This window comes from Narcine bancroftii, chromosome 6, assembly GCF_036971445.1.
Source record: "Narcine bancroftii isolate sNarBan1 chromosome 6, sNarBan1.hap1, whole genome shotgun sequence".
NCBI classification, from domain to species: domain Eukaryota; kingdom Metazoa; phylum Chordata; class Chondrichthyes; order Torpediniformes; family Narcinidae; genus Narcine; species Narcine bancroftii.
In genome coordinates this window covers 169,752,133-169,765,019 of record NC_091474.1, presented here as the reverse complement: position 1 = coordinate 169,765,019, position 12,887 = coordinate 169,752,133, and the positions used below count along the sequence as shown (strand labels likewise).

Genomic DNA, 12,887 nt, shown 5'->3' with positions numbered 1-12,887 from the left:
GAGCAAGTCATTGGTGCTTCACTGGTCAGCTGAAGGTGCTACTTTTGCACATTCAGAACCCACCCATGGAGAAAAGAGGACAAAGTAAGTTTACTGGGAGAGACCTTCTAAAGTTGGGCATCTTTTCTTTTAAATGGAAGGTGTGGAATATTTATCTAATTCATCTTCCATCATTTGTTTCGGATTTGCACAAAATTTGATTTATATGCCTGATGCCAACCTAAGGTAATCATAACCAGAATTGAAAATATACATTTCAGACTTGAGCCATTGGAATTTACAAAGGAGTTGTTGTCAGTTATACCACACACATGGGTTTATGAGTCTCATGTGCCCTGTTGGAATTATTTTTCAATGATACTATGAGTGCCTCAATTTCCCTCGTTCAGCCACACTCCTTTATTTCCTCATTTGTTGATAGTTAATTCTACTTGACTACCTTAAGGCCCCTTTTTCCTGGCAGCTGCATTTAGTTTTCATTAGTAGATTCTCTTCTCATTATCCCAGTGCTGCTTCTGTGTCCTCGTTTTCCTTTTGTCCTAATTGCTATCCGTTTTTCTCTTTCTTTTCTTTAATGTGAATGATGGGGTTTGAAAAAAAACACAACTGCCTTTTGCTTTCTATGGATGCTGTGCAATCTGCTGAGTTTCTCCAGTGCTTTGGTGTGGTGCACTCTTAATGAAATAGGCTTTTACTGGGATAAACTAGCACTGGTATCTGATTGCTAGCCAACGCTTTTTGCACCATTTGTCAAATAGCTTGAAACAAAATGACAGGATAACGAAATGTGTTTATTCGCTAATGTCAAAAATCAGTGGAGTGGTATGAGTGGAATCAAAACAAGATTCGAGCAAAAAAAGTATTGAATTCAGAGAAAATATTTTAATAATGAATAAATAGTGTAGCTAGAAATGAATGGAACACTTGGAGGGCATTTTTTTTTATCTTTACCTCTCCTCACATAAGCATCCTATTGTTGCTTTTTCTGCTTTTGAGGGCTGGGTGGCAAGCCCTGAACTTCTGGTGGAAATGTTGCTACATTCCCAAAGGCTAGGTTTAAAATCAGCTCTTCTGTAATACATTAATCACCAGTGAGACACAGTAGAAATGCAAGTCTTCCTTTTATTTTCATTGTTCTCAATGTGATTGGAATATAAAGGGGTGGATGATATCGTAGTCTCATAGTTGATAGCAGCTAACCTTCTGGAGATTGTAACTTCGCAATGGATTATTTTCTTTGGAAGCAGTTCCACATGGATCCATTGGAATTGCATTGGGGATCAAAGTTGAAAATTATGAGGAACATTTGCCTGGTCTTGAGTTGTCGCTAAATAAAAAACAATTGAGTTCTTTATGGTCAAATAAGTGATGGCAGAGATGGCAACCACTCTATCTGATAGGGTACTCAGGATGGAAGAGAGGATAGATAGTTGTTAACTTCGAGCCAAGTTCTTCGCAGATGATTTCAGGAATCAGTTCTTCACACAAATGGGAGAGGAAATCTGGAACTTGCAAATCTAAAGAGACGTTTCCACTTGGCTCATTGAAAATATCACAACAAATATTAAAAGGTTTTTGCATAGATATTAGGAATTTACATGGGTAGATGGAGTTGAGATCCAAATATGTCAGAATCTTATTATAAGGGGACGTGGAGGGTGAATCGTTCTTTGTGAAGGAGTGAACAAGTGACCCATTGTAAACAGTCATAAAAGTGAGGAACCGTGTAGTGGGGCAGTCATCTAGGGAGCGATCTGAGGCAGAGTGGTAAGGCTGTGGCTCAACAGACTTCGACAAGAAGAGGCAAGAGTTATAATGGGTGAGTCTATTGGTCAACACTTAATAGTGTTAATAGATTAGGTATTATGACTGTGCTGCTGTAGGTGCTGAGCAATTGCTCAGCAAAAGGAGGTGTAAGACGCTCCTTCCATCCGATAACCTACAGGTCACTCTTTGGCAAGGTCCAGTACCTGTTTAGCCTTCCATTCAGGGCCATGTGAAACCATGCATTGAAGTTGGTGGATGGTTTTAGACAGATTCTACAACTTGGAATTTATGGTTGTAAAACGAAAAGGCTGGGCAGATGAATCTGCTGATCAATGGCCAGGGTTACCTGTCCAGTATGGACACTGCAACTGAAGAAGGCAACAGGAAACCACTTTCAGTATTTTTCCCTTGTGTAATCATTAACTCAATATCGACGACTGTCTCAGCTCGAAGATGGAGCCTTCACCAAAGGAGAACAGGGAGGCAGGAACTACATTTTGTAGGGTTAGAGATCATGATGGATGGAGAAACATAATCACCCACACCAAATGGCAAGGCACTGAATGATTAGGGTTAGTGTTCTGAGTAGAGTGTCAAATGTGGGGACCCTAGGAGACACCGAGCTACCCCGATGCCCACATCTGTGCTAGGTGCACCGAGGTACAGCTGCTAGTTCCCTGGGAGACTGTGTTAAGGAACTGGAGCTGCAGCTTGATGACCTGCAGTTCATTCGGGAGAGTGAGGAAGTGATCGATTGGAGCCACAGGAAGTATGTAGAGAACACCTCTGTGGCCATCCCCCTTAACAACTGGTTTATTGTTCTGGATCATATTGGGGATGATCACCTGACAGGGGATGACTATAGGAACCAGGTCTCTTGAACTAGGCATGGCTCTGTAGTAGAGAGGGCGAAGAGGCATATAATAGAGATAGGAGAACAGACAGGAGATTCTATGAGCCTGATAAAGATGCCAGATGGTGTATTGCCTCCTTGGTGCCAAGGTACAGAATGTCTCAAATTAAGTCCAGAACATTCTGGGGGAGAGGGTGAACATCCAGAAATCTTGGTACAAATTGGTACCAGTGACATATGTAAGATAAGTCAGGAAGTTCTGAAGAGGGAATAGAGAGAATTAGGGATGAAGCTGAGAAATAAGACCTCCAGGGTGGTAATCTCAGGATTACTGCTTGTGCTACATGCGAGTTAGAGCAAAAATAAATGCTTGGCTGAGAAACTGGTGCAGGGGGCAGGGCTTCAGATTTTTGGATTATTGGGTCTCTTTTGGGGATGGAACAACCTATACAAAAAGGATGGGTTATACCTGAACCCAAAGGGAACCAATATCCTGGCTGGCAGTTTTAATATAGCTGTTTGGGAGGGTTTAAATTAAATTGGCAGTCGGGTGGGAATCAGAGTGCTCGGGCTGAAGAAGGGGGAAATGGCAGGAGTATGAAAATTGTGTGCAGCAAGGATGGCAGGTAGGCAGCAAGACAAAATAATAGCTGGAGGGATGACAGAGACACAGTACATTCAAAAACTGGTCTAAAGGTATTATACTTAAATGCACACAGCATTAGAAACAAAGTAGATGATCTTTCTGTACAGCTACAGGTTGGAGGGTATGATGCTGCGGCTATTACTGAGTCTTGGCTAATGGATATCATGTGGGAGCTGAACTTCCAAGGATACACAGTGTATAACAAAGATAGGCAGAGAGGTCGAAGGGTGGCATGGCTCTGCTGGTAAGCAACAATATTAAATAATTAGAAAGAAGCATCATAGAATCAGAAGAGGTAGAGTGTTGGTGGGTTGAGTTAAGGAATAGTAAAGGTAAAAGGACACTAATGGCAGTTAATACAGACTCCCAAATAACAGCCAGGAGGTGGATTACAAAATTCAATTGGAAATAGCTAAGGCACTTCAGAAGGACAGCATTACGATAATTATGGAGGATTTTTTTTTTTTAATTTTATTTTTCATTTGCATCAAATATAGATAACTAATCATACATCTAACAATATATCATAATAAAAATCGACACAAAATGATTCAAAAAATTTCATTTTTATCCCTCCCCCTCCCTCCACACTCCCCCCAAAATAGAAAAAAGAAAGAAGAAATAAAAGAAAACCTGGATTTGTATATTGATCATTATTCATATAAATCTAACATAATTATTTTATCCTCTAGATATTAATTGGGAGGAGCAGGGTATATGGATGATGTGGATGGATTTTTACCGACAAAATCCATATACGGTTTCCAAATCATAAAAATTCTCAAGTTGATTCCTTAATTCTCAAGGAATCTTTTCTAGAGATATACAATTTTGTATTTCAGCCTGCCATCTATCCAACCTTATAGACTTGTCCGATTTCCTTGTTACTGCCACATATTTCTTAGCTATCGCTATTGCTACACTCAAAATCTTTTTTTTTGTATTTATCTAACTTTAATTTAGTATCTGTTTCATATAAATTACCAAGTAAAAATATTCTTGGGTCTTTTGTCTCAATAATTTACTCAAATCTTTTCAAAACCTTTCCACTTTTACACAAGACCAAATTGAGTGTAATAAAGTCCCTCTTTCTTTATCTGAAACATTTATCAGAACAAATTGAATTGAGTTCGTGTAAGTTATATGGAGTCTAAAATATTTGGTGCAGAAAATTATATTGTACCATTTGATATCTAACATTAATTGTATTTGTTACACTCTCTTGGCGCAGCCTTGATCACACTTTTTGAATTTGTATATTTAAATCTTTCTCTTCGTTTTGATTTATATAATTCCATATACTTCATAATGTCTTGCAATTTTATAAGCATATTTGTAATAAATTTCTCAATAAATGTATCCGTAATTAAATATTCAAATTGACTCTGTTCCAGAAAACTTAAATTCATGTCTAATTTCTTTTTTAAATATGATATTCTTTTCTCTTTTTTTAACAAATCAAAACTTATAAATTAAAGGTGATTATCTTTCTTTTGCTTGCTTTGCCACCAATTCCAGAATTTTCTCTCTTATTTCGCAATGAAGAAATTTAACAAGTATCGGACGAGACCTTTGATCAGGTTGTGGCTTTGGACTTAATGCTCAATGTGCTCTCTCAATCTCCAGGACTCCTTGAAATTTAGCTGGCGCCAATGACTCCGGCAGCCAATGTTATGAGCTTTTTCATGTCCTGATCTTGTTTTAAACCAACAATTTTGATGCTATTTCTTCTACTAAAATTTTCCAAAATGTCTATTTTCTCCTTAATTGATCTTCTGTTGCAGCCACTTCACCTTCTACCTTCTTCATCTGTTCTTTAATACCTTGAATCTCAAACTCATTCCCTTTAATTTTTTCATCTACCATTTAAAATCAGGGAGGGGCCGTGAGGTCTTGGGCGTGTGTCTCGAGACATAGGGGGAATGATACTTATCTCTGCTCCTGTGTCCACGAGGAATTTGTGGCTTAAAATCCTGTCCCAGATGTGGAGAAGGCTGTTCGGTCGGCCAGCTGCTGCAGCCACGAACGGCGGCTGGCCCCATCATTTCCTGGAAATGAGCACGGCTGGCAGCACCCGTGAGCTGATGCCCCCCCCCCCCCAAAGTTGCTGGAAGAAGCACCATTTTGGGTCGGACCTTTCTGTTTTCTAGCGGGGTGGGGCCTGTTCATGTGATGGACTGGACTTGAGTGTCGCCTTTGGTGGTGGCTATGTAACATGGTTTACTGAGTCTATGGTCTCAGGCTTGGAGCAGTAGAGAACATGCTGCAACCTTGCGCAGGTCACTGAAATCTGCGTCGGCCAATAGGAGTCTGATGTCTTTGGGCATTTCCTCAAGGAAAGCCTGCTTGAACGTGAGGCAGGGCTTATCCTCTTCTGCCAGTGTGAGCATTTCATCCATGCGGGTGGACAGTGTACTATTGCCTAGGCTGTCCAAGTGAAGGAGCCTGGCAGCCCTCTTGCGTCGTGAAAGCCTGTATGTGCTAATGAGGAGGTTTTTAAGAGCCATATATATTTGCCTTCCTCTGGCGGCGATTGGATGAGGTCATCAATCTGTGAAGCAGCTTCCTGGTTGAGTGAGCTGACAGTGTAGAAGTATCTCGTTGAATCTGAGGTAATCTGTTTGATCTGGAACTGGGCCTCCACTTGGCAAAACCAAGTGTGGGGCCTGTTCGTCCAGAATGTTGGCAGCTTCAACACGACGGCACCTACGACTGTGGGTTCCATTGTTCCGAGTCTTGAGGACATGGAGACTTGTCAGGGTCACCAATGTAGTGGGTTGTGTGCGAGTGCAACAAAAAAACTGAGACAACAGGCTGAGAACTCAAGTAACACAACTGCTTTCTTGTGTTGCGCAGGCGCAAGTGTGCATGCGCCCTTTCAGTCTGGACCAGAAGAGAAGGTCCCGCGACGGCACTTTTGCTATGGTTGCCCCGCTGACATTGTGTGAAAAGCGGGGCGGGTTCGCTGCTACGACTATGTGTATCGCCACAATATAATACTTGTCCTACATATGTATTACAATATGTTTCCAATTATCCGAAAACCACTTATTCAAAATTCTCAGTTATCTAAAATTTTGAAAGTTGAAGGAAAATGATCTTTTCTTATTTTATGCATTTATCTTATTTTGTGAGCAAAGATCACATTTTTTTGTAAGAATTAATGTTAAGAGCCCAGAGGACCCCACACCCAGCAGCAATAGAAATTCACCAAGAAAAATGGTTACTTAAATGAAAATTACTTTTAATTATCTTTAAACATGAAAACAGGATCAAACTTTAACTTATTACTATTAACTTAACCCCCCCCCCTTCTAATTTTAAGCACACGTGTATGTAATGTGTATATAAGTTCAGAAAAGTTCTTTAATTCACAGTCCAATCTCAATTCTCACTCCTCCAAGTTCACCGGTATCAGGCAATTCTTGTACTGTGCACAGAATTTAACATATATGAATTTCACCAAGCTTTGGTCCTTGAAAGGTAAATGGTTACCTCTCAGGAAAGTTCTTGTCGTTTTTCAGAGAGAGATTTGTTGCTTGTTGGATACCTACAACTATTCCTTTCAGATCAGCCACTTCAGTGTCTTGCCGAAGAAACTTGCCCCATCAGGGTTTTCCAGATGATAACCTCTTTCTTTCAGGTCATCACAGAGTTTCTTTTTGTTTCCCTTATTTCAAGTGAAATATTATGCAGCCAGCCATCTCCTCTTGTATGGACCACAAGGGCTTTGTCCAGGCTGAACTCAGGTCTCACAACACATCTTCAAAATGGGGTCGTTCCACAAGCTTGCCAGCTTGTCCTCTTCCAGTTCTAGCTGCTGCTGCTGAACTGAAGAATTACAAAACCAAAATAAATCTCTCACTCGCTCTCTCTCTCTCTCTCTCACTCAAAGAAAACCACATGACCCTCAGACAGACAGCGGCTCCTGACCTAATCTTCCAAGTTCGTTCATCTGTTGCTTTCCAAAACAATAATCCATTACTCCACAGCATGTCTAATTAGCACCTACTTGTTAAGTCCTTATAGGCATCCCTCAAAGTTTTTGCAAAGGCACCCGGAGCCTGGACTGTCTGCCTTGAGCAGAGCTCTGGCATTTTAAATGAGATCTGTTTTGAAGTGTTTGTATGTGACCTACGCTAAAAAACCTGCCACAATTTATCTCCTTTAGAACATATCTATATACAATATAAAATATAACATAATCTGTCACATTAAGCATTATTTCCTGCTTGAAAATCTTTCCATTGTTTTTTTTTTGCTGTTTAAGTTTTGATACAAGTATTCTGCTGATGCTACTGGCCTTTTCTCAAGCAATTTCTCAATTATCCAAAAACTCCAGTTAATTTTAAAAAAGTCAAGTTTCATGAATTTTGGATAATTGGAAACGTACTGTATTTGTCTATATGTGTGTTATGTCTGGTTGTGTGTCTGCTTGTTTTTGCACCAAGGACCAGAGAACGCTATTTCATCAGATTGAACTTGTACAATCAGATAACAATAAACTTGACTTGAGGGCTTATGGAATTACAGGAAGGATACTAGCATGGCTAGAGCATTAGGAATAAAAGGGTCCTATTCTGATTGGTTCACCAGTGATGTTCCACAAGAGTTAGTATTGGGGCTATTTCTCTTTATGTAAATTTGCACAAGATACCAAAATAGGTGGTAGGGGAGTTGGTTCTGAGGATATCTAAAGGCTGCAGAGAGGCTTGGATCGATGAGGAAAATGGGCCAAGAGGTGGCAGATGAAAGACAATGTTGCAAAGAAGAAATAGATGGGCAGACTATAATTTAGATGGAGAGAAAATTCAAAATTCCGAGTTGCAAAGGGACTTGAGGGTCGTCGTACAGGATACCCTAATGGTTGATCTCCAGATAGAGTTGGTAGTGAAGAAGGTGAATGCAATGTTGCCATTCCAGAGGGATAGCATATAAGAGCAGAGATGATGAGACTCTTTAAAGCACTGTTGAGACCTGGAGTGCTGTTTACAGTTCTGGGTGGTGTATTTGAGAAAAGGGAAGAGTAGGTTTACTAGAATGATACCAAGAATGAAAGGGTTAGCATATGAGGAGCAATTGTCAGCTCTTGGACTGTACTCATTGGAGTACAGAAGGATGAGGGGAGACCTCATAGTGACATTTCAAATGCTGAAAGGCCTGGACAGAGTAGATGTGGCAAGGATGTTTTCCATGATAGGGGATTCTATGGCAAGAGGGCACAATTTAAGGATAAAAGGGCACCAGTTTAAAACAGAGATGAATAAAAATTTTGTAAGTCAGAGGATTGTGAGCCTGTGAAACTTGTTGCCACAGGCGGTTATGGAAGCGCAGTTGTTGGATGTATTTAAGGCAGAGATTGGCAGGTATTTAGTTAATCAGGGCATCAAAGGTTATGGGGAGAAAGCCGGAAGTGGTGCTGAGTGCGAGGATGGATCAGTTCATGATTAGAATTGTGGAGCAGACTCGATGAGTCAATTACCTACTTCTGTTCCTGTATCTTGTGATCTTCTGATTTCTGTCTCCATCATTTTTTAGTTGTCAGGTTTTGAAGAATCATGTATCTAGTGACAGGCAACCACAATGAAAGCCTTCATGTAATCCCTGCAATAGCAAGAGAGAATTGCCATCCATCCCTAAAATGGATCCATCTGATAATTTGAGGTATAATACTTGGTGCCAGAAATTTGGCATGGATAGCGTAGTGATTAGCACAACATGAATACAGCACCAGTGACCGGGGTTCAAATGGCCTCTGTCTGTAAAGAGCTTATACATTTTCCCCATAGCTCTGTAGGTTTCCTCTGGGTGCTCCAGTTTCCTCTCACCCTTCAAAAATGTACAGGGGTTGTAGGCCAATTGGTGCATTTGGGCCTCATGGGCTCAGTGCCAGAAGGGGCTGTTACTGTGCTGCATGTTTAAATTTAAAATTTAATTGAAAACATTTTAGTTTGTTTCATTTTCTCGTGAATAGTTCTAAATGTCATAATTGGATTAGTAAACTGAATGAATTGAATTTATGGGTCCTCTACCTCTGTCCAGCATCTGAATAATCAATCATGCTTTGCTGATGCAGAATCCCTCCTTTGTTGTATGGTTCTATTTCCATATGTTTGTATTCATTCACTGTTCCTTCAGTCATGGGCTCACTTCCCATTCCACACAGTTACTTTACCGCCAAAGATGCAAACTTTCTGAAAGCTAGTTGTTTGTTCTTCCTGTCCTCACACTGATGGCCTGCTCCTCTCACAAGGTAACTACAGTCTTTTAATTCAGCCACTTGCAACTATTGAATGAGAGAGTAAGCACTTGTCTCCATCATCCAGCCCACTTGAATTGTTTTCTTTCCACTGCTCCACATAGAAGATTATTCCAGTATTAATTGCTGTCTTAGTGAAGAATTTCCTGGAATTAACCCAAAATTATACAGAATTAATCTGTGTCCCTTCACTCTGTTTCTTTGCTTCAATTTAAATTTGATATTTGAGATTAACTTTTTCAATGACTGCAAACTCCTCTTCCTTCCTCTCATGCTGACATTCCAGACTAAAAGCCCAAATTTGTCCCTAAGTTTTCATAAGTAATATGTCTAAATCTGGATGTACATATGGCACTTCACTGTGGCTTTTGTGCTGTTCAAATTGTGGTTCAGCCAGTAAATCATCTAGTCTGACCATTACTTCCTCTGACTGATAGTCTAGTGGAGAGTCAGCATTCTATTAGATTTGCTCAGCACTGGTTAGACATATTTATCAAAGTCATACAAATTCCTAGGTCCTATTCTGCTTCATTCTTAGTTTTCAAAATCATTTACGTATTGACAAGAATTTTCTTCTGGTGTATGGCACCTCATATTTGTCAGTAATACATTTCACCTGCAATTATTCTACCCCTTATAAATCTTGCCCATTTTGATGTATAATTTCTGAGCTCCTTCTTTTGACTGTACTAACCCATTTTCTTTGGTAGACTCTACAAAGTTTTCCACTTCACCTGATCGAAATGACATGCCATCTACAGTGGTGGTCTCATTTTACTTGGAATGGATATCAAGTTGAATGGGTCTATATAATTTACACAAAAGTGCTGGAGAGATTCAGCAAATCACGCAGCATTCTTTACGTAGCAAAGATAAAGATACATAACCAAATTTATGAGCATCAAGGTTTGAGCAAAAATCAGGCAGGTGGCTGAATAAAATGGTGGGGGGAGGGGAAGTGGAGGAGTACAGGCCCACAGGTAAGATGTCAAAGGTGGATATAATTGGGAGGGCACAAGGGGTGATAGGGGGAGGGAATGGAGAGAGAAAGGGGTGGAGAGCTGCAGGAAAAGAGACAAAAGGATGGGGAAGAGAGGGACACAGGGGAATGCATAATGGAAACTAGAGAAGTTGATGTCAATGCTATCTTTTTGAAGAGTGCCCAGAGGGAGTATTAGGTGTTGCACCTCCAGATTTTGGATGGCCATGGACAGCCATGTCGTTGCGGGTGTGGGGAGCAGAATTGAAATGGTTGTCCACTGGGAGATCCCCACCATTGCTGCAAACAGAGCAAAGGTGGTCAATGAAATGATCTCCTAGTCTGCATCCAGTCACTCCAATGTAGAGACGGCCATAACGGGCGTACCGGATGCAATAGATGGCCCCCGCAAATTCACTAATGAAGCATTTTTTCACTTGGAAGGACTGTTTGGGGCCCCGAACAGTGATGAGAGAGGGTGTGTCAGTGCAAATGTAACACTTCTTGCAGTCACAATGGTAGGTTGGAAGAGGAAGAGATGAGTGGACGAGGGAGTCATGGAACAAGCAGCCTCTGCTGAAGGTGGAAAGGGAAGGGGGGAAAGATGTGTCTAATTGTAGGATCAAGTTGTATGTGATGGAAATTGTTGGATGACGAGGCAGTTGGGGTATTAGGTGAGGACCAGGGGAATCCTGTGTTTGTTGCATATAGGGGCAGAGAGGGACAGGGCAAATGTGTGAGAAGTGGAGATGCGGGTAAAGGCTGAGTTGATGGTGGTGGAGGGAAAGCTTGAAGAATGGGGACATCTCAGATGATCTGGTCTGGAAGACCTCATCCTGGGAGCAGATACAATGGATTACCATAAAGGAATAGAATCCTTACAGAATACAGGGTGTGAAGATGTATAGTTACGGTAATTGTGGGAGCTGGTAGGTCTGCATTTCTTTGTTTTGTCACTCTTTTTGGAACAGGTTATAATATTCATCTGTTTCTCATGTTCAAACATTCCTGTGTTCAATGGATCTTTTGCAAATCTGTTTAAATGTGTTACTTCTTTGTCCTTAATCTTGTACTTTGTGGAGACTTTTGCAACTTTGCCTTGTTATTCACGCTTGCAATTGTGAATTCATGGCTTCCTTTTGCCCTGTGTTTTGCCTGCTGCAGAGCTGTTTCTACCTTGTCTTCTGACTTGATCTTTTTATCCAATACTTTGGAAATGCTGTGCATTTATCGTTCTGAACTATTGTTCTGTGCAAGGTTTATGTGTGCATAAAGTGTTTATGACACTTTTAATTCATTTTTGGCTGCAAATATTTGAGAGTATTTTTTCATTGAATATGCTTGTTATTGACCTGCCGAAAAATTTTCTTGCTTATTTATTCCAGCTATGCTTTCTGAATTGTCTCTATTTTGTGAGGTTTCTTCTTATTTAATTCAAAAGGTGAACTAATACTTAGACCATTCTGATCTTGGATCTGACTCTCTCTCACTCTCTGCTAATTTGTTTCCCTGCCCCACTCAGAGGCATTGCCTTCTCTTTCTACCAGAGAAGACAGATTTCTGGATTTTTCTCTCACAGTGATCAGGAATTAGACCAGTGATGGCAAGGTGTGAGAAAGGGAAACTTGTATTTGAACTGACCTGGAAGTGGCCACTGTCTTTTCTGGATCATTACTTAATTGTGTAATGCACATATTTATAGTGTGACCTCCAACATTCTCTTCAACATTGACGTTATCTCACACATGTTCATCATATTTTGCTGAGTGCAGCTGCTTGGCATCAGTTGTGGTTGGAGGAGGGGCGGGGGGTGGAGTCTGTTTTGGATCAGGGATCTCCAACTGGAAGGAAGAGCATAACAATTTTTGGAGGCGCAGGTAGAATATGCCCCTTTTCTTGCCACCTCTGGAAGCATCGGAAGATAGGATGTTTTGACGTATGTTTTGTCTCTGGAAAAAATGCCCAGAATTTTTACATCATTAATTACTTCTTTAAAAAAAACTAATAATAGTTCCCTTCATTTCAAAAGATTTGTTTCTGAATTATGCATGTAAATGCATATTCTCTTTCAATATAGTCTGACTGCAAGTGCCTTACACTATTACCATATATAGAAAGTGTAATGTTCCTCTATCACCTCAACCATAAAGTATAATCAAAATACAAATTATTATAAACTTTAGTACTGCTGAAAGATATAGTGCTGAATGTTTATATTACTTGAAATTCTTTCTTCTCCCTTTGGTAATTGAAAATGTTGCTACCTATAGTCCCACTTTACTGATTTTGTTTTAAAAGATGGGTGGGAACTCACTGAAAATATATTCTGGGTTTACTGAAATCTGCGGAGCAGGTGAAGTAAGTCCCAAACTCATATGTGCTG

The 12,887-nt window shown here is 40.3% G+C and overlaps 1 protein-coding gene across 6 annotated transcripts in view; it reads left to right on the top strand.

Annotated features, from left to right (window-relative positions):
* supt3h (SPT3 homolog, SAGA and STAGA complex component) overlaps positions 1 to 12,887 on the top strand; it is a 495,649-nt gene that overhangs the window by 365,678 nt on the left and 117,084 nt on the right. The gene's annotated exons all lie outside the window — the stretch shown is intronic.